The sequence below is a fragment of the Oncorhynchus kisutch genome, unplaced genomic scaffold (genome assembly GCF_002021735.2).
Source record: "Oncorhynchus kisutch isolate 150728-3 unplaced genomic scaffold, Okis_V2 Okis06b-Okis10b_hom, whole genome shotgun sequence".
NCBI lineage: Eukaryota > Metazoa > Chordata > Actinopteri > Salmoniformes > Salmonidae > Oncorhynchus > Oncorhynchus kisutch.
The window spans coordinates 6,127,700-6,150,327 of NW_022261983.1; the positions used below are offsets into that span (position 1 = coordinate 6,127,700).

The 22,628-nt window shown below is 47.7% G+C and overlaps 2 protein-coding genes across 3 annotated transcripts in view; one reads left to right on the forward strand and one right to left on the reverse strand.

The window, feature by feature from the left end:
• The window catches only part of coro7 (coronin 7), a 244,011-nt gene that overhangs the window by 58,969 nt on the left and 162,414 nt on the right, over positions 1-22,628 (reverse strand). The gene's annotated exons all lie outside the window — the stretch shown is intronic.
• vasnb (vasorin b) overlaps positions 10,999-22,628 on the forward strand; it is a 46,263-nt gene continuing 34,633 nt past the window's right edge. For both annotated transcript variants that reach the window (XM_031813926.1, XM_031813925.1), the window contains exon 1: positions 10,999-11,314. The gene's annotated coding sequence lies outside the window, so the exon portion shown is untranslated. The remainder of the gene's footprint in view (positions 11,315-22,628) is intronic.

The following is a 22,628-nucleotide window of genomic DNA, read 5'->3' on the forward strand; positions in this document are numbered from 1 at the left end:
TACAGACCATTACAGAGATACAGACACTACAGAGATACAGACACATTACAGAGATACAGACACATTACATAGATACAGACACATTACAGAGATACAGACACATTACAGAGATACAGACACATTACAGAGATACAGACACATTACAGAGATACAGACACATTACAGATATACAGACAAAAATAGTTATACTGTTCACACATTAGCCAGCTTTTGACATTCTTTAAAAAGTGGTTTTAGATGGTATGGCTTTGAGTTACTGTGGTAGTTTGTTCCACTCAACAGCGCCGGTATATAGACATTTGTTCTTACCAGATAGACTGTTATATTTAAAACAGTGAATGTTAGAGTCTCAGGCTTTGGTCTTACACTCGTGGACAGCTTTAATGAATGAAAAACAGTTGTATAGGTACCTGGGGGGCTGAGTCCGTGATAATTCTCTGGTCCAGAACTAGTTTTTCCACTGATAACTAGCTGCTTTACAGGCCGACCTCCAGATGAGTATGAGGGAGGAGGTTCAATACAATTCTTACAAGCTTGTTTGGCTGGAGGCTTATTGTTGACATGTTTGGGGCTGCTGGTGAACCATGAAGTCAGGCATAATCAAAGTGACTCTGGACTAGTGCCACAGTGTTTCTGGTGTCTATAACTAGGTTTCCATCCAACTGGTGAAAGATTTTCATGTGAATATTTTTAAATCTGCATTAAAGCAATATGTGCATTTTCCCATTAGAGTGTTTCCATCAAATGAACTGGTTGCAGATAAAAGTCTGTAAATACGTAATGCACATAAATATACCTCGAGGTTAAATCCCCATGTACCCAATAAAGAAGGCAAGTTAAATGGGTTTCCATGGCATTTTCAACTAGGCCTACTGTTGGTTTTGAGTAGATCTAGTGAATGTGCCCACTCTGGTGTTGCCGTGTACTCTAGCCAACAGCACAGACACAGTACAGGTACAGCCTACTACATGATGACATTATTATGGACAAAAGTGGAAACGGCAGCCGAGCATCAATCATGTCACCAGAATAAGACCCTCAATATGTATTGACAGGAGCAGCAAACTATCCACCTACCACTATCAGTATGAATGGTGGATAGAGGACAGGATACACTGTGGTATAGTAAAACTTAGCACTTGGATAAAGCGTAATGCATGAGGGGAGAAGGACAAAGGATGGAATAGATATAGTATAGTACAACCTGCAGAGTAAACCAGGAAATACACACTACCCTCCCCTGTGCCCAATAAAAAAACACAACGCTCCCCAAAGCAAAAATATCTCCGAGAGGATGCCAAACATCACGCAGCGCAAAGTGAACATACTCTCTGTGTATGAGTGTGTGTATATCTTAAACATGTCTGAGGTACTGAGGTCCATCTGACACCAATTACCCCCCTTATTAAACCACAGGCATTCTGCTTAATACCTGACATACCATACCACACACACACATACAATGAGAGAGACTGGAGAGAGAGGGAGAGAGAAACAGAGAGAAACAGAGGGAGAGAGAAACAGAGGGAGAGAGAAACAGAGGGAGAGAGAAACAGAGGGAGAGAGAAACAGAGTGAGAGAGAAACAGAGGGAGAGAGAAACAGAGGGAGAGAGAAACAGAGGGAGAGAGAAACAGAGGGAGAGAAACAGAGGGAGAGAAACAGAGGGAGAGAAACAGAGTGAGAGAGAAACAGAGGGAGAGAGAAACAGAGGGAGAGAGAGACAGAGGGAGAGAGAAACAGAGGGAGAGAGAGACAGAGGGAGAGAGAGACAGAGGGAGAGAGAAACAGAGTGAGAGAGAAACAGAGTGAGAGAGAAACAGAGGGAGAGAGAAACAGAGGGAGAGAGAAACAGAGGGAGAGAGAAACAGAGGGAGAGAGAAACAGAGGGAGAGAAACAGAGGGAGAGAAACAGAGGGAGAGAGAAACAGAGTGAGAGAGAAACAGAGGGAGAGAGAAACAGAGTGAGAGAGAAACAGAGGGAGAGAAAGAGGGAGAGAGAAACAGAGGGAGAGAGAAACAGAGGGAGAGAAACAGAGGGAGAGAGAAACAGAGGGAGAGAAACAGAGAGAGAGAGAAACAGAGGGAGAGAAACAGAGGGAGAGAGAAACAGAGGGGGAGAGAACAGAGGGAGAGAAACAGAGGGAGAGAAACAGAGGGAGAGAGAAACAGAGAGAGAGAGAAACAGAGGGAGAGAAACAGAGGGAGCGAGAGACATGGAGAGGAAAGAGCAACATGAGACCTATCTTTCACCTCAGTCAATAATTCATGCTGTGCATGTATGCTCCTTGTGCATCATGGGAAATGTCCACTTCTGGCTGACCTTGAGTGACCCCTAGTGGCCCCCACCCCTCCTCTTCCCTCTGTTTTATCGTGCCAGAGTGATAAAGAAAAACCCCTCCGTTACAGACAGAGAGGAGAGATAGCCAGCTCTCACTGCTGCTCGGACTGTGTGCTTCCGTAACTAATGCCTAGACTTCAGCTCAGTGGGTCTCAAGGCATAGACATACAAATCACCTCAGATACACTAAGGCTGGGCTTCTGACGGGGTCCTCTTCTTTTATATAGTGACTCTAAAAAAACAACCGTCTTTGAAAAGTGCTATATAAATCCCACATTATTATTATTAAATCATTCTGATTGAAAACATCACTTTGACATGCATCTATTGCTGAGCAGACGTGTGCTCCCGAGTGGCGCAGCGGTCTAAGGCACTGCATCTTAGTGCAAGAGTCCCTGGTTCAAATCCAGGCAGCATCACATCCGGCCGTGATTGGGAATCCGATAGGGTGACGCACAATTGGCTCAGCGTGGGTTTGGCCGGGGTAAGCTGTCATTGTAAATAAGAATTTGTTCTTAACTGACTTGCCAGGTAAAATAAAAAAATGTCATCATGACTTGAGTTCTCATGGGGTTTGTACCACAACAACCAATAGAGAGTAGTGTGTTTGTCCCACTCAGAAGCGGGCTTCAGCTCAGTAGAGTAGTGTGTTTGTCCCACTCAGAAGCGGGCTTCAGCTCAGCTGTGGTGTTTCTCTCATAAACAAGGGCTGCACGGAGTCAACAGACTAGTAAACCTCTGAGTGCCTCATGCTTAACCTCTCCCTCCTTTTTTCTTTCTCTCTTCTCTCTGACTTTCCCCCTCTCTGCCCTCTCTTCCTCTCTGCCCTCTCTCCCTCCCCCTCTCTGCCCTCTCTGCCTCCCCCTCTCTGCCCTCTCTCCCTCCCTGCCCTCTCTCCCTCCCCCTCTCTGCCCTCTCTGCCCTCTCTCCCTCCCCCTCTCTGCCCTCTCTCCCTCCCCCTCTCTGCCCTCTCTCCCAGCCCCTCTCTGCCCTCTCTCCCTCCCCCTCTCTGCCCTCTCTGCCCTCTCTCCCTCGCCCTCTCTCCCTCCCCCTCTCTGCCCTCTCTCCCTCCCCCTCTCTGCCCTCTCTCCCTCCCCTCTCTGCCCTCTCTCCCTCCCCCTCTCTGCCCTCTCTCCCTCCCCCTCTCTGCCCTCTCTGCCCTCTCTCCCTCCCCCTCTCTGCCCTCTCTCCCTCCCTGCCCTCTCTGTCATCTCTCCCTCCCCCTCTCTGCCCTCTCTCCCTCCCCCTCTCTGCCCTCTCTCCCTCCCCCTCTCTGCCCTCTCTGCCCTCTCTCCCTCCCCCTCTCTGCCCTCTCTCCCTCCCCTCTCTGCCCTCTCTCCCTCCCCCTCTCTGCCCTCTCTCCCTCCCCCTCTGCCCTCTCTGCCCTCTCTCCCTCCCCTCTCTGCCCTCTCTGCCCTCTCCTCCCCTCCCCCTCTCTGCCCTCTCTGCCCTCTCTCCCTCCCCCTCTCTGCCCTCTCCCTCCCCCTCTCTGTCCTCTCTCCCTCCCCCTCTCTGCCCTCTCTCCCTCCCCCTCTCTGCCCTCTCTGCCTCCCCCTCTCTGCCTCTCTCCCTCCCCCTCTCTGCCCTCTCTGCCTCCCCCTCTCTGCCCTCTCTCCCTCCCTGCCCTCTCCTCCCTCCCCCTCTCTGCCCTCTCTGCCCTCTCTCCCTCCCCCCTCTCTGCCCTCTCTCCCTCCCCCTCTCTGCCCTCTCTCCCTCCCCCTCTCTGCCCTCTCTCCCAGCCCCTCTCTGCCCTCTCTCCCTCCCCCTCTCTGCCCTTTCTGCCCTCTCTCCCTCGCCCTCTCTCCCTCCCCCTCTCTGCCCTCTCTCCCTCCCCCTCTCTGCCCTCTCTCCCTCCCCCTCTCTGCCCTCTCTGCCCTCTCTCCCTCCCCCTCTCTGCCCTCTCTCCCTCCCTGCCCTCTCTGTCATCTCTCCCTCCCCCTCTCTGCCCTCTCTCCCTCCCCCTCTCTCTGCCCTCTCCCTCCCCCTCTCTGCCCTCTCTGCCCTCTCTCCCTCCCCCTCTCTGCCCTCTCTCCCTCCCCCTCTCTGCCCTCTCTCCCTCCCCCTCTCTGCCCTCTCTCCCTCCCCCTCTCTGCCCTCTCTCCCTCCCCCTCTGCCCTCTCTGCCCTCTCTCCCTCCCCCTCTCTGCCCTCTCTGCCCTCTCTCCCTCCCCCTCTCTGCCCTCTCCCTCCCCCTCTCTGTCCTCTCTCCCTCCCCCTCTCTGCCCTCTCTCCCTCCCCCTCTCTGCCCTCTCTGCCCTCTCTCCCTCCCTCGCTCTGTCCTCTATTTGCTCCCTTCATCTTTAACACAAACAAGGGGCCAAAACAACCATTCTTCCTAAATGTTCATTGTTTCAATGCAAATATTTCTGAGGTCTGAATCTGGGCCTAATTTCTTTTGCTCATTTACACAAATCTTGAGGCGCAGCACACATCTCTCCCCGACACTGTGACCGTAGCGCTGCACTCAGCAGTGGCTGGAACGGAAAATGGCCGATACTTTATCTAGAGTTTATTAGAACCAACATTACAGAAATTCTGAATCTCTCTTGCACACTAGCTCACATAGAAGAGGACCTGCCAATCACAAGCCTTAATGGTGTATCCCAGAACATCTATTTCCCTTCTTACAACAAGGCAACAAAGAGGAACACCAGGAGACAACATATCTGGAGAAGTTCTCTCTTGGACTCCAAGGTTAGGTTCAATAACCTCCTCCATAGTGAACCCATGACATGAGGATGGTGAGAAAGGGCAGGGGGAACAACCAGACCTTTCCACTCTTACTGGCCGAGTTCCCACTCTCAGAGGGTCATCGGGCCCTGGCCACCTCTCAATTAACACATATAAAACCCCTAACCAGCCTTAAATAAACAGCCACTTATATAACACCATAAAACCATATCATCAACGCATATAAAACCTTAAACTAAACTTCCAAAAACATCCACTTATGCTAAATATATAACACTATACAAACCCACCATTAACACATAAAACCCTAAATAAACCTATGTGATTGTATAACATTATACAATCACATAGAGAACCGTGGGTTCTGGTCCTGCGAGGTTTCCATAGGAGAGAGACAGCTTTATCACTGTGGAAGTGGGATTTAATAGGCCAGTGTCAACCACCACAACAGGTGGGAAGAGTCAATATTGGACACCAATGTTTAGAGTCACACAGGGCTTTATCTGATGCTTTATTTTCACACCAATGGCCAGTACTTCCTACTTCTGCTTTAATCACCTCAGCTGCTATCCTAGCACATATTTACTCTATCATTTTTTGTATAAAATACCATACAAATCATTTGATATAACTTTATTGTTCCCCGTGTCCTCCTTCATGGTGACTGCTTTAACTCACCTCAGCTTCCACCCCAGGAACCACATATATATTTTTTCAATTTATCTTTATTGTCCACTATGGTATTTTGCTCCTTTAACTCGATTGCGATTGTTACAGTTCAGAAACCCAGGAACCATATTTTTTTTCAAGTAAATTCAACGAGTTACAGTTGAACTGAATACAACTTTATTGTCCTCTATAGGGTACCCTACTTATTGCTTCCCAAACTACTACTGTATTAATCCTATCTATCACTTTCAGTGTTCCCAAAAAATCCCCCCAGAGAACCCTCTCCTTCTCTCTCTCCCCTTCCCTCCCTCTCCCCTTCTCTCTCCTTCTCTCCCCATTTCCTTCTCTCCCTCCCTCTCCTTTTCTCCTCTGTACATCCCTCTCCTCTCTCCTTCCCTCCCCCTCTCTCTCTCCCCATCTCCTCTCCCTCCCTCCATGTGACTTCCCAGAGTGTCAAGGACCAGGTCTCTCCCACTCTCCTCTCGGCAGCTTCCCACGGACACATAGCGGCTACTGGGCTGGAAGAGGACTGTGGGAAGGCAGGGAGCCAAGGGCTTTCTGGGGACGAATAGTCACGTCTGTCAAGAACCCACACACAAACATATGTGCATGGACAAAATGTGCGCACACACGCAAACTCCCGAGCACACGTGCAGATGCTCTGTGTGGGGTGCTCGGGAGTGCAACCCTCTGCATCAATCTATTCTAAAATATATTTGATGCTGTTCCTAGTCACGTCATAGAGCTAAGTCTCAGTTTAAGGTAAAGATTGGGGGTGGGGTAATCTGATCAGAGATCTGCGGTTAGGGACAATATCTACCTCGAGAGACAGGGAAGAATGAGAAGGGGTTTTACAGTGTTGAGTCTATCAGAAAATAACCATGTTGCTTGTTCCCAGGCTGTCCCTATGGGAGGGGGGAGAGGGCTCCCAGAACCACCCCCACTCAACCTCATTCATTATTCTATTACTCTCTATCTATGTATCTCTATGTGTGTGTGTGTGTGTGTTTGTGTGTGTGTGTGTCTCCTCTCTCTCTCTGTGTGTGTGTGTGTGTGTGTGTGTGTGTGTGTGTGTGTGTGTGTGTGTGTGTGTGTGTGTGTGTGTGTGTGTGTGTGTGTGTGTGTGTGTGTGTGTGTGTGTGTGTGTGTGTGTGTGTGTGTGTGTGCGTCTCCTTCTCTCTCTCTATGTGTGTGTGTGTATCCTTCTCTCTCTCTCTCTGTGTATGTGTGTGAGTGTCTCTCTCTCTCATTCAGGAGCCAGGGAGATTCAAGTCTTCCTCTGTTGAGGCCCAGGTGGAAACACCATTATGTGAGCAGGTTCTATAAATAGCGACTCAGTGAGTCCAGTGAGAGACTGGTGCAGAGCAGACTCTGGACCAGTAACACTGTCCACCACTAACATGACGTCCTGTATGTAACACTGTCCACCACTAACATGACGTCCCGTTCAGTATGGAGTTACAGGACGTCCTGTATGTAACACTGTCCACCACTAACATGACGTCCTGTTCAGTATGGAGTTACAGGATGTCATGTATGTGCTTTATGGACATACAGTTGATGTAAATTGATAGCCACTGGTCTTTATCACAGAGGTCCTACACTTCCCTACACCAGTTCAACCATTCAACCAGACTCCATGTTCTATGTTCCATAAGAATAGAATGAGGGCAGGTAGGAAGGCCTACAATGTAAAAGAAGAAAGAGGAAGGAGAAAGAGGGAGAGAAAGAGAGAGAACAGAAGACTGAGAAAGAGGGAGAGGAATAGAAAGAGAGAGTACAGAAGACTGAGAAAGGGGGAGAGGAATAGAAAGAGAGAACAGAAGACTGAGAAAGAGGGAGAGGAATAGAAAGAGAGAACAGAAGACTGAGAAAGAGGGAGAGGAATAGAAAGAGAGAACAGAAGACTGAGAAAGAGGGAGAGGAATAGAGAGAGAACAGAAGACTGAGAAAGAGGGAGAGGAATAGAGAGAGAACAGAAGACTGAGAAAGAGGGAGAGGAATAGAAAGAGAGAACAGAAGACTGAGAAAGAGGGAGAGGAATAGAAAGAGAGAACAGAAGACTGAGAAAGAGGGAGAGGAATAGAAAGAGAGAACAGAAGACTGAGAAAGAGGGAGAGGAATAGAAAGAGAGAACAGAAGACTGAGAAAGAGGGAGAGAAAGAGAGAGAACAGAAGACTGAGAAAGAGGGAGAGGAATAGAAAGAGAGAACAGAAGACTGAGAAAGAGGGAGAGGAATAGAAAGAGAGAACAGAAGACTGAGAAAGAGGGAGAGGAATAGAAAGAGAGAACAGAAGACTGAGAAAGAGGGAGAGGAATAGAGAGAGAACAGAAGACTGAGAAAGAGGGAGAGGAATAGAAAGAGAGAACAGAAGACTGAGAAAGAGGGAGAGGAATAGAAAGAGAGAACAGAAGACTGAGAAAGAGGGAGAGGAATAGAAAGAGAGAACAGAAGACTGAGAAAGAGGGAGAGGAATAGAAAGAGAGAACAGAAGACTGAGAAAGAGGGAGAGAAAGAGAGAGAGAACAGAAGACTGAGAAAGAGGGAGAGGAATAGAAAGAGAGAACAGAAGACTGAGAAAGAGGGAGAGGAATAGAAAGAGAGAACAGAAGACTGAGAAAGAGGGAGAGAAAGAGAGAACAGGAGACTGAGAAAGAGGGAGAGGAATAGAGAGAACAGAAGACTGAGAAAGAGGGAGAGGAATAGAAAGAGAGAGAACAGAAGACTGAGAAAGAGGGAGAGGAATAGAGAGAGAGAGAACAGAAGACTGAGAAAGAGAAGGAGTTCAGAATCAGAGAGGAAGAACAGAGGAAAAGTCAGAGAAGAAACCATAAAGATAATAATACAAGATATCAGAAAAGGGGGAATGAAAGTAGATGGAAAGAAAAAGCAGAAAATAAGAGGAGGGGAACAAACAAAGGGGGAACAAACAAAGGGGGAACAAACAAAGGGGGAACAAACAAAAAAGAAAGTAAGCAAGAAAAGAAAAACAGCCGAGCAGCGAAATGGTAAAAAAAAGCTCTATAATTGGAGAGAAAGAAGAGAGAGAAAAGAGAGAGAAGCATGGAAAGGAAGAGAAAGGGGTAGGAGGAGGCTGCTGTGTGGATAAGTAGTACTTCAGTTTGGAGCCTTTGGCTGGCAGGGTCAGGGCTCTTGGACCAACCCCAACCAGCTCACTGTTGTACTGGTTCCCCTGGGCAACACTACAGTGGTCCGGATTCCGTGTCGCCATCTTTAACTGGGCCATAATGATTAGGGAGCTGAACGTGCTGACGGCACCGGGCTCAGGTTATTACAGCAACCCTGATTTACACTACACCCCCACCACTCATAATGCATATGGTCCAGACCTTTCAACATCACTGCATGTGTAGCCCACCATAGTCCACTGTCTACATCTATATGGGTTGTGTGTGATGACTGGAGGTAAACAGAACAGAGCAGGGGTAGTCGGGGTGGTGTGTGTGTATGCCTGTGTTTGTGTGTGTGTAGTGTGTGTGTACCCCCACAGTGTTTATCTAAAGCTGTCGTCGGAGAGATATGGGTGTGGGGGTGGGGTGGAGATATGGTGGGGGAAGAAGTGAGGCAGGGAAACCTTTATTTAACTAGGCAAGTCAGATAAGAACAAATTCTTATTTACAATGACGGCCAACCCTGGACGACACTGGGCCAATTGTGCACCGCCCTATGGGACTCCCAATCACGGCCGGTTGTGATACAGCCTGGATTTGAACCAGGGTGTCTGTAGTGACGCCTCTAGCACTGAGATGCAGTGCCTTAGACCGCTGCGCCACTCTGGAGCACAAGAGGGAGAGAGAGAGATACACACAGTAGATGGAGGATGAGGCACTGCTGGGTGATTTGTATGTGTGAATCTCTGTAGTTGTGATAAACTGCTAGAGAGGATTCAGGATGATGTTCTTTGAAAACATAATGGACTATATGGGACTAGTACATCTGGGCCTGGAGAACATGCATGAAGTCGTTTGTCTATTCCTGCAATTTACAGTCATTTGTCGTTTAGTGTTTGTTTTCCCTATAACTCTGTGTGTGTGTGTGTGTGTGTGTGTGTGTGTGTGTGTGTGTGTGTGTGTGTGTGTGTGTGTGTGTGTGTGTGTGTGTTATATGGATCATAACTGTGGGTAAACTATGGAAGAAGAACGAGCCACAGTGGCATAAATGAGGAATGACAGTAACAGTTGTGAAAACAGCTGTAAATAAAGCACAGTTCAGCCATTCTGAAGTGTCCCTTATTCCACACAGAATAGGGCCAAAACATGTCCAGAGACACACTTGCACCGGCCCAGGAGCCAGAGGCCTGTGGTGTGTTTGTTGAATCTTGCCCTTGCAGGGGCCGGACCCAGCCAAGGTACACCTACAGAGCCGGGGGGAGCCACCCACAAATATACAGGGGGAGTGTTGACCTCAGCCCAATTACTTTCACAGTCGTGTGGCAACAAGCATCGTGGTAGAATGCCCTATGGCTGCACTGCTATGGATGACCAAATCCAGTCGTTAACACATCAGAAGAGAGAGCTCTGTTTAAAATAGTTGGATTCATTTGAACATTTTTTGAGTTATCCTGTATAGGCCTAGATTGAGAGTCCTGTAGATATAAACATATTATATAAGGAATTAGACTACTTATAACAAACAGAATTCCATGCAATGCGTGAATATGAATAGCTCCTTTTAGATCACTTCTGTCCTGTTCCCAACTATATTATGGACAATTCTGAGACATAGTATGTTTCTAAAAGTATCTATATCTGAGTATGTGACATGGTTACACCAGTACTGATAGATATCCCATTACTTCACCTCATTGGAAACCGATTCTAAGACACTTTAAAATAGGGTGCCAGCTGCCGACGCGCTGTAAGGCAACTCAGCAGTAGGACGTATTCAAAGCCTCCCAATCTCCCAGTTAAACGGTGCAACAACATTCATGAATTAAGACACCATACGTGCCAATGAGAGACTTGACAATTGACACGCGCTTTTCTCAAATGCCAAGTGATTGACAGTCAAAATACAAGGCTGTTCGCTTTTCCATTTCATACATCAAGCCCATATGAACAATTATCCAAGAATAACAAATATAGGCTGATAGACTAAAATAAACATGTAGCCATTTGTTTTGTTGCGTTGCCCCAACTGTATCTGTCAAGGAGGAGCGCGCAGCATATGAGCGCTGCTTTCCAGGCCCCTGCAGCAGACAGTAGTGTGGAGTTTTGATCGCTCTGGGTCGCGTTCTAGCTCGCCTCGAGTCGCCCCTCCCATTCTCGTTAAAACTCTCCGTTCCATTCGCCAATAAAGCGCTTTTGTCTTGGGGTCGGGAAGCTTATGGGCTCTCGCCGGACACTTGAAGCGCATTCCTCGACGTGGAGCTTTCAACCACTCGCTAGACACCGGTGGCTGAAGAGTTTTAATGTATCTGAATAACTTTATGCTGCTGCACAGTTTCGGGGACTTTTGACAGAGTGCACCACGGACGACGAAAGGATTTCCAACTGTTTACTTGCTCTACGTGGGTCCTCTTGGATAAAAATATTATGTAGCACACATTTCTGAGTGCGCCGCAACTCAAACTTCACGCAGGGAACAGAACCGGTACGTTTTTTCAATAACATTATTACATTGAAAATGTATGATTTATTATTATTATTATTCTTCATAAAGAGACATTAGTTTTTAAGAAACATATATGCTTACTAGTACACACCACCCTTCTACAGACTCCACACTCCCACCCCTGTTACGTTATGCTGTTTTAACGTTCTATGACAGGAGTTGGCTAGAGGTGAAATGTTCACCCATTCCAGACACCTTCTCACCGCACTGAATGAGAACCCTACAAGACCTACAACCTGCTGTAAACAACAGGCTGTCAGCTTCGAATTTGTACCAAACGGAGGATCATTTAAACATAAACATTCAACATCACTTAAAAACATTCAATAATTTACACATAATTTACAAATATTCAAAATCACTCATAGCCAAAAGAGCGATAACAAATCAGTATAGGAAAGTCAAACGCCACATCATTTCTCTAATCTGTGCGTAACAACAGCTGGAAACACTTCAATCGTAACTTTATCACTAACTAGTAGGCTGCTTAAGTGTTTGACCACAGGACGCTGTGCTGGGCAGAGCTGGCGTCTAGACCGCGCCGGTCCTTTTTTTTTACCACCGGGAGAAGCTGTTTTCGACGTGCGGCTGGTGCTGGGGACCGGCCCAGATGAGAACACACACGGCATAGGTTATAGGATAGGGACGTTCAACAAACAACTGGTTTCAAAATACAAAAACTAAGCGTCTAATTTGCTCTGTTCGCTACGAGTTCAAAGGTAGGCTAATGGTATAGGCTGGTCTAGTTCTGGGGGAAAATATGTTTGGTCACACCGGGTAAAACGAGATGAACTGTTATTATCCATGGGCTTGCTGTGAATTTGCAGCTGAACAGCCAGCAAGGACCTCGCATTGATTTGGAGAACCTGCAGTCCCATGACAAAATAACCAATTAATTTCAATTAAAAGATCAAGTGTTCGAACCAGTTGCCAGTTTTGGTTCCGTATTAGCGCAATTGATTTCGACTGTGTTTATTTCAACATGATGGTTATTGCTGCGCAGCAATACAAATAGTATCTACCTCCCCACCTGTAGGGTAGGTACTCAGTTATTAACGTTTCCATTAGCACCTGGAACATCTGGAAAACACTTGTTCTGGTTTCAAACAGCTATTGATCTTCAGTCTAATGATTCATGTGCGTCGGAGTTTGCTAAAGTCATCAGTAAAATCATGCGAGTTGCCTTTCAACTTAAAACTACTCAGACACTGAATAACGTCGGAGAAAACTCTAGGAAAACAGTTGTTAAAACGTTTAAAATGTAGGGGAATTATATAAATAAATCACCAACAGTTATCTCCTCATTGCTACAAGCCTACATCCCATGCGTAATTGAAATGCGTAACAGATATACGCATGATACTTTACTCAAATCTATAGGATATGTCTATATATCTAACAATTCCTCCCAATAACAAACTACATGGATATAAACCAGATGCTACCATAAACATGTGATAAATCATGAAAAGGCCTATTATTTGTGTCAACAAACTTTAACAGTGATCATAATAAACGTATCCAGCCCACCTTTCCCAAACAACATCCAGATGACCGCACGGGGGGCTGTTCATGTTATCTCGCCAAGTCGAACCGCTACAATTTTCCAAACATTTGAATATTGAGGTACGTAGCAACAGTCTTATTTCTGAGCGAGATCCATCTGCTGGCTCTGCGCGCCCGCACACAGGCACGGAAAATCGCTTAATCTTTCACTGCGGGCCCAACAAATGGCGGGGTAAACTACTCCAATAACCCTTCGTGCGAGGATCATCTTCACGGGGGACTATTTCCGCCCTATGTGTTTTGAAAGGAGAGATGAAGCTGTCATTACACAGTCAAGTACTGTATGTAGCCTATAGCTGCAGACCTCTCACCCAGGCTACATATTAGCCAGACAGACTGACGTTGGCTTGAACAGAAGTGTGGCTATTCGTATGTGTGTGTGCTATACAGTAGACAGTGAATGTTTCATGGACTACCAAGGGCCATGTGTACAAAACGTTGTCCCTGCCATGCATAGGTCATGACAAGACTGTCACTATAATGACAGACACAGTAACAGAGACACAGTTCAGACTGGACCCCTATGGTCATGACAAGACTGTCACTATAATGACAGACACAGTAACAGAGACACAGTTCAGACTGGACCCCTATGGTCATGACAAGACTGTCACTATAATGACAGACACAGTAACAGAGACACAGTTCAGACTGGACCACTATGGTCATGAGAAGACAGGGGGAAGTGTGTCACTATAATGACAGACACAGTAACAGAGACACAGTTCAGACTGGACCCCTATGGTCATGAGAAGACCGGGGGAAGTGTGTCACTATAATGACAGACACAGTAACAGAGACACAGTTCAGACTGGACCCCTATGGTCATGAGAAGACAGGGGGAAGTGTGTCACTATAATGACAGACACAGTAACAGAGACACAGTTCAGACTGGACCCCTATGGTCATGAGAAGACAGGGGGAAGTGTGTCACTATAATGACAGACACAGTAACAGAGACACAGTTCAGACTGGACCCCTATGGTCATGAGAAGACAGGGGGAAGTGTGTCACTATAATGACAGACACAGTAACAGAGACACAGTTCAGACTGGACCACTATGGTCATGAGAAGACAGGGGGAAGTGTGTCACTATAATGACAGATACAGAGACACAGTTCAGACTGGATCACTATGTGGTCTGTCTCCTTTCTATTTGTGTTTCGTGGGTGCCACAGGTGGCTGGTGGCACCTTATTTGGGGAGGACGGGCTCATAGTAATGGCTGCAATGGAATAAATTGAATTTACATGGTTTCCATACCATTTCCATTCACCACTCCACGTAATTCCAGACATTATTATGAGCCGTCCTCCCCTCAACAGCCTCCTGTGGTAGGTACTATCTCCTCTGCTGTGTGTCTCAGTATTTGAGCATTGACTACTTGGCACAAGAGAAGACCCTGTCACTTCTCAGTGCTGAGAGGCTTTCTGGACGGGACAGAGACGGTGGCGGGGAGATGGTAGGAATTATCAGGCCATGAAAAAGAAAAGAAAAGGAGAGAGAGATTGAGGGAGAGAGAGAGAGAGAGAGACAGAGACAGAGAGAGATACTTGACTGAGATGACAGGGACGATGGAATCACTGAGATTGTTTAACCTCAACACTGCCAAGACCCTAGATTTAGACTAGGAGCACTTGTGTATAGATGTGTGTATGGGTCTAAGTTTATGTCCATGTGTCCGTTTGTTGAGGGTATTAACGTAAAACACACACACACTGACCGGGTGGATAACCCAGTGGCCCTGGGACCCCTCTTGTGACTGGCTGCTCGTGGAGGTGAGGCCTGGTCAGGGGGACCCTGGGGGGGCTCGGCTATTTAACACCATTAAAATAATTAAACACATGTCTCCTGTCAGAGAGAGAGGCTGGCCCCCTCTTCTCCTGCTCACACACACTCTGTGCATAATCATGCAGGCACGCACACATACACACAAACAAGCACCCACCAACCGAACCACAAACAGGTAGCCACACACACATTACCCCTCGAGAGACAGACAGGTAGTCACACATACATTACCCCTGGAGGGACAGACAGGTAGTCACACACACACATTACCCCTGGAGGGACAGACAGGTAGTCACACACACATTACCCCTGGAGGGACAGACAGGTAGTCACACACATTACCCCTGGAGGGACAGACAGGTAGTCACACACATTACCCCTGGAGGGTCGGACAGGTAGTCACACACACATTACCCCTGGAGGGACAGACAGGTAGTCACACACATTACCCCTGGAGGGAAAGCCACTCTTGGCATTTGTTTCAGACATGTGACCACACCAGGGTTTAATCTCTGCTTCAGGGTAATTGGAAAACTGCCATTAATCTATTTAGAAGAAGTGTGATGACAAGTCTCAGTCTACCAGTGTCAGAATAACAACCCACCAGCATTTTCCTGCTGTACTGTCCAAACTCTCACACACGGACACGTGCACACCTACCTAGGACCAGGCAACTGCTCTGCTCCTCTGGTCTCTAAGAGCAAAGGAATTTCATATCACACAGTGTTCTCCAGCCAGTAGCCCCCCTTTTATACTCAATTAGGAGTGGTCGTCTGAGGCCCTCCACCCTTTACAACCAGGGATTAGGGTGGAGGGCCTTCCACCCTCTGCAACAACGGATTAGGGTGTTAAAAGTCAGGTGGCGAGGCGAGGAGGCCTGGTGAGGGGGGGAGAGGATGGGAGCAGGGCAGTCACACAGCAGGCAGGGAGTTGGAGCTGGCAAGGCATAAGAAACCTGTGTGTGTTTTTGTGTGTGTGCCTATGTGTGTTTTGTATTAGTGAAACCGTGTGAAAGCAAGCGTGCATCCCAATTAGCAAGGGGGTGTGTGTCGGAGTGTATGTGTTACAATCAGCATGTTTGGAGTGTGTTTGTGCCTACACACACACACACATTTGGTTGTGTGTGTATGTGTGTTTATTTGGATCTTAGCTACAGTCACAGTGTCACAATGAGTTCAATGTAGGCCTCAATCCCACCACCAGAATCAGGTGTTCCACAATACACAGGGCGAGCCACTGTTGACGTCCCAGAGTTAGAGCAGCTTTCTTGGGCAGGGCGCTTAAAGAAAGCCCCTGGCTTTAATCTCTTCAAAGGGCCTCGCACATCAATGCTGACCCGGCGGTATGCGAAAAGCAAACCGATCCCCTCACGGTGTTTGCCCGCCAAGCCAAATTGAAGAAGACTCAAGCCGTTCCAGCCAAATGATGCGTTCCAAAGAACCACTTCAAAAACTCTGTATAAATATACACGAGCACGCAAAGGCTACAAGCGGAGCCCGGCTTGAGCCGAACGCAAACCGCAAATAACTCCTGTCTCACACACTCCCTCTTGCCAACGCTCAGAATTCGCGTTTGAAGAGGAGAGATGGGGCTCCGAGACAGATGTGCCCCCTGAAAGACTGAATTACAGTTGGAAAGACAGACGTTCAGATTCAGAAACTGCCCTCTCAGCCTTTGGATTGGAATCAACCTATTTCTCCTCCTCTCTCGTTCCCTCTTTCTCCTCTCTCGTTCCCTCTTTCTCGCTCGGTCTGGAAAATGGCAAAAATCTGAAAACCGGCCACTAACCAAAAGTGAGAACTGGGGCCAGAGAGAAAAGGCAAGAGCGGGAATGAGAGAGAGGACAAGGGGGAGGGAGAGAGAGAGAGCGAACACATCCCAGAGAGCCACCGCAAATTGCCATGTTTCAGTGAGGCCGTAAAAAAAGATAAACGACTCTTAATCTAAGGTTGTAATTACCTCGGGCCAACACTGTCATTAGCAAATGAGCCTTGAACCAGAGAGATGGGAAGAGAGAGAGAGTGTGTGTGTGTGTGTGTGCGTGGGGGGGGGGGGGGGGGGGGTAGAGGAAGGGGAGAGAGATTTGGATGGTCAAAGAGGGATGGAGAGTAGTAGCTTTGTCCCTGATCTGTTGGTGCTATCATATCATGCTATCAACTCCTTGTCATGTTTGGCATGATGACACATACAGACTGGTACCCACCCAGGCTAAAATGGTAGTGGCCGGAGAAACTTAAGGTGGGGGAATTCAGGGAGAGGGAATGAGAGAGGGGAAGAGAGGGGGGAGAGAGGAGGGGAAGAGAGGAGGGAGAGAGGGGGGAGAGAGGAGGGGAAGAGAGGAGGAAGAGAGGAGGAAGAGAGGGGGGAGAGAGGAGGGGAAGAGAGGAGGAAGAGAGGAGGGGAAGAGAGGAGGGGAAGAGAGGAGGGGAAGAGAGGGGGGAAGAGAGGAGGGAGAGAGGGGGGGAAGAGAGGAGGGGAAGAGAGGAGGAAGAGAGGGGGGAGAGAGGAGGGGAAGAGAGGAGGAAGAGAGGAGGGGAAGAGAGGAGGGGAAGAGAGGAGGGAGAGAGGAGGGGAAGAGAGGAGGAAGAGAGGGGGAGAGAGGAGGGGAAGAGAGGAGGAAGAGAGGGGGGAGAGAGGAGGGGAAGAGAGGAGGGGAAGAGAGGAGGAAGAGAGGAGGAAGAGAGGGGGGAGAGAGGGGGGAGAGAGGGGGGAGAGAGGAGGGGAAGAGAGGAGGAAGAGAGGGGGGAGAGAGGAGGGGAAGAGAGGAGGGGAGAGAGGAGGGAGAGAGGAGGGAGAGAGGAGGGGAAGAGAGGAGGAAGAGAGGGGGGAGAGAGGAGGGGAAGAGAGGAGGAAGAGAGGAGGAAGAGAGGGGGGAGAGAGGGGGGAGAGAGGAGGAGAAGAGAGGAGGAAGAGAGGGGGGAGAGAGGAGGGGAGAGAGGAGGGAGAGGGGGGAGAGAGGAGGAAGAGAGGGGGGAGAGAGGAGGGAAGAGAGGGGGGAGAGAGGAGGAGAGAGAGGAGGAAGAGAGGGGGGAGAGAGGAGGAAGAGAGGGGGGAGAGAGGAGGGAAAGAGAGGAGGAAGAGAGGGGGAGAGAGGAGGGAGAGAGGGGGAGAGAGGAGGGGAAGAGAGGAGGAAGAGAGGGGGGAGAGAGGAGGGGAAGAGAGGAGGGGAAGAGAGAGAAATAGATTAAGAGAGAAGGGACTGCAACGGTCACTACAAACAGTGACGAGGCCTGCACACACAAAGAACACTCATACTTAGTGTGACCCCAGCCTTACACCTTGACTGGAGGGTCAGATATTTAATCATTGGCTATTAATGACTAATGGAAGTTCAACTAAAGAAACAAATGGTCAGATGAACATTAACTCGTAACGTTTACCCACAAATAGATTTAATGATAAGTTAAAGAGTAATGATTAGGGGAATGGTGAGCTGATGTGCTGCTGCTGCTACTGTGTCTGCCTTAGGGTCAGTAGGCACAACTGAAATCACAGGAAGTGCTGACTAGTACACACACACACGCACGCACACACACGCGCACGTTTACCATAAACACATACACACCAGCTCTGGTTGAGTCACTGTATGTTTGAGGTCCTTGGCCCCTCGTTTCCCCAGGGTCTATTTCAGTCACTGCTAATAGCAGCGTTATCAGCTACCATACGCACAGAGAAGTGTGTGTGTGTGTAAAACTAAACTTCAACCGTATTATAGGATCAACGTCAGTAAAACGTGGTCGTATTCACAAGGCACGAAACTGAAGACAAAACTGGGAAGTTCTATCAGAGTTTGTCCATTAAGAAACTCTTGTTTCCATTCTCCATTTCTAAATATTTTGCTATGCTGTGCCCTAATGAACATGACCCAGGTGTGATTGTAATACAAGTCAGGACGAGTCAGGTCACATATTAAATCAGCAGAAGACTCTTTCTAAGAATCTTAGAAGTCCTAAGGGTGACTATTGAAAAATCTAACAGAGAGAGAGAGAGAGAGAGAGAGAGAGAGAGAGAGAGAGAGAGAGAGAGAGAGGTAGAGAGAGATCGGGTGGAGGACTAAGGAGAGAAACAGAAAGAGACAGAAGGAGTAGGAGGAAATTCGAGAGAGAGACAGTCAAGAAAGGGAGAGAGATGGGTTAGAGATGATGGAGAGTGAAGAGGTGATGGGTCAGAGATGAGATGGAGAGTGAAGTGGTGATGGGTCAGAGATGGAGAGTGAAGTGGTGATGGGTCAGAGATGGAGAGTGAAGAGGTGATGGGTTTGGCATGAGATGGAGAGTGAAGAGGTGATGGGTTAGACATGAGATGGAGAGTAAAGAGGTGATGGGTTGGAGATGGAGAGTGAAGAGGTGATGGGTTAGAGATGGAGAGTGAAGAGGTGATGGGTTAGAGATGGAGAGTGAATAGGTGATGGGTTAGAGATGGAGAGTGAAGAGGTGATGGGTTAGAGATGGAGAGTGAAGAGGTGATGGGTTAGAGATGGAGAGTGAAGAGGTGATGGGTTAGAGATGGAGAGTGAAGAGGTGATGGGTTAGAGATGGAGAGTGAAGAGGTGATGGGTTAGAGATGGAGAGTGAAGAGGTGATGGGTTAGAGATGGAGAGTGAAGAGGTGATGGGTTAGAGATGGAGAGTGAAGAGGTGATGGGTTAGAGATGGAGAGTGAAGTGGTGATGGGTTAGAGATGGAGAGTGAAGAGGTGATGGGTTAGAGATGGAGAGTGAAGAGGTGATGGGTTAGAGATGGAGAGTGAAGAGGTGATGGGTTAGAGATGGAGAGTGAAGTGGTGATGGGTTAGAGATGAGATGGAGAGTGAAGTGGTGATGGGTTAGATATGGAGAGTGAAGAGGTGATGGGTTAGAGATGGAGAGTGAAGAGGTGATGGGTTAGAGATGGAGAGTGAAGTGGTGATGGGTTAGAGATGAGATGGAGAGTGAAGTGGTGATGGGTTAGAGATGGAGAGTGAAGTGGTGATGGGTTAGATATGGAGAGTGAAGAGGTGATGGGTTAGAGATGGAGAGTGAAGAGGGGATGGGTTAGAGATGGAGAGTGAAGTGGTGATGGGTTAGAGATGGAGAGTGAAGAGGATGGGTTAGAGATGGAGAGTGAAGTGGTGATGGGTCAGAGATGAGATGGAGAGTGAAGTGGTGATGGGTTAGAGATGAGATGGAGAGTGAAGAGGTGATGGGTTAGACATGAGATGGAGAGTGAAGTGGTGATGGGTTAGAGATGAGATGGAGAGTGAAGTGGTGATGGGTTAGAGATGGAGAGTGAAGTGGTGATGGGTTAGAGATGGAGAGTGAAGAGGTGATGGGTTAGAGATGGAGAGTGAAGAGGTGATGGGTTAGAGATGGAGAGTGAAGAGGTGATGGGTTAGAGATGGAGAGTGAAGAGGTGATGGGTTAGAGATGGATAGTGAAGTGGTGATGGGTTAGAGATGAGATGAAGAGTGAAGTGGTGATGGGTTAGAGATGAGATGGAGAGTGAAGTGGTGATGGGTCAGAGATGAGATGGAGAGTGAAGAGGTGATGGGTTAGAGATGAGATGGAGAGTGAAATGGTGATGGGTTAGAGATGAGATGGAGAGTGAAGAGGTGATGGGTTAGAGATGAGATGGAGAGTGAAGAGGTGATGGGTTAGAGATGAGATGGAGAGTGAAGAGGGTGATGGGTTAGAGATGGAGAGTGAAGTGGTGATGGGTTAGAGATGAGATGGAGAGTGAAGAGGTGATGGGTTAGAGATGAGATGGAGAGTGAAATGGTGATGGGTTAGAGATGAGATGGAGAGTGAAGAGGTGATGGGTTAGAGATGAGATGGAGAGTGAAGAGGTGATGGGTTAGAGATGAGATGGAGAGTGAAGAGGTGATGGGTTAGAGATGAGATGGAGAGTGAAGAGGTGATGGGTTAGAGATGAGATGGAGAGTGAAGAGGTGATGGGTTAGAGATGAGATGCAGAGTGAAGAGGTGATGGGTTAGAGATGAGATGGAGAGTGAAGTGGTGATGGGTTAGAGATGGAGAGTAAAGAGGTGATGGGTTGGAGATGAGATGGAGAGTGAAGTGGTGATGGGTTAGAGATGAGATGGAGAGTGAAGAGGATGGGTTAGAGATGAGATGGAGAGTGAAGTGGTGATGGGTTAGAGATGAGATGGAGAGTAAAGAGGTGATGGGTTAGAGATGGAGAGTGAAGTGGTGATGGGTTAGAGATGAGATGGAGAGTGAAGTGGTGATGGGTTAGAGATGAGATGGAGAGTAAAGAGGTGATTGGTTAGAGATGGAGAGTGAAGTGGTGATGGGTTAGAGATGAGATGGAGAGTGAAGTGGTGATGGGTTAGAGATGAGATGGAGAGTAAAGAGGTGATGGGTTAGAGATGGAGAGTGAAGTGGTGATGGGTTAGAGATGAGATGGAGAGTGAAGTGGTGATGGGTTAGAGTTGGACAGAGACTTCAAGGATTGATTTAGCCTCAATGTGTCTATTCTGAGTTGTTGAGTACATCTGTTTTCAGGGCTGTACTCCTATTTTTAGATGGTAAATATTTAATCTTGAGGCCGTATCACCCAGACCAGAACCACATGACTCTGTGTTGAGGTCAGCAGAGATGACCTACACGGCCTAGCAGTGATATACGGCCTAACAGAGATGACCTACACGGCCTAGCAGTGATGACCTATGATGAGTCAGAGTTGGTGTATACAGTGTAGTCTCTGGTGTTGGTGTATACAGTGTAGTCTCTGGTGTTGGTGTATACAGTACAGTGTAGTCTCTGGTGTTGGTGTATACAGTGTAGTCTCTGGTGTTGGTGTATACAGTACAGTGTAGTATCTGGTGTTGGTGTATACAGTACAGTGTAGTCTCTGGTGTTGGTGTATACAGTACAGTGTAGTCTCTGGTGTTGGTGTATACTGTACAGTGTAGTCTCTGGTGTTGGTGTATACTGTACAGTGTAGTCTCTGGTGTTGGTGTATACAGTACAGTGTAGTCTCTGGTGTTGGTGTATACAGTACAGTGTAGTATCTGGTGTTGGTGTATACCGTACAGTGTAGTCTCTGGTGTTGGTGTATACTGTACAGTGTAGTCTCTGGTGTTGGTCTATACAGTGTAGTCTCTGTTTGTGTATACAGTGTAGTCTCTGGTGTTGGTGTGTGTAGTGTAGTCTCTGGTGTTGGTGTATACTGTACAGTGTAGTCTCTGGTGTTGGTATATACTGTACAGTGTAGTCTCTGGTGTTGGTGTATACAGTATAGTGTAGTCTCTGGTGTTGGTGTATACAGTGTAGTCTCTGGTGTTGGTGTATACAGTACAGTGTAGTCTCTGTTGTTGGTGTATACAGTACAGTGTAGTCTCTGGTGTTGGTGTATACCGTACAGTGTAGTCTCTTTTGTTGGTGTATACTGTACAGTGTAGTCTCTGGTGTTGGTGTATACAGTGTAGTCTCTGGTGTTGGTGTAAACAGTATTGTCTCTGGTGTTGGTGTATACAGTGTAGTCTCTGGTGTTGGTGTATACAGTGTAGTCTCTGGTGTTGGTGTATACAGTGTAGTCTCTGGTGTTGCTGAAGTGTTCTCTGGTGTTGGTGTATACAGTGTAGTCTCTGGTGTTGGTGTATACAGTGTAGTCTCTCGTGTTGCTGAAGTGTTCTCTGGTTAGACTGTGTGCAGTGTAGTCTCTGGTGTTGCTGAAGTGTTCTCTGGTGTTGGTGTATACAGTGTAGTCTCTGGTGTTGCTGAAGTGTTCTCTGGTTAGACTGTGTGCTCTTGGAAACATCTCCTTGTGTCACACCTTTATGAACGCTTGGCTGAATGACGAGGTTTCTGGATGACAAGGTTTCTGCATGACTGTGGTACAAGGATACTGGAGAAAAACAACTTGTTTTTTTTTTTTCTTGCATTTGCTTTAGCCTGCCTGGAGGGCCAGGTGGGCGGGGCTTGCAGTTTGCCATTTCA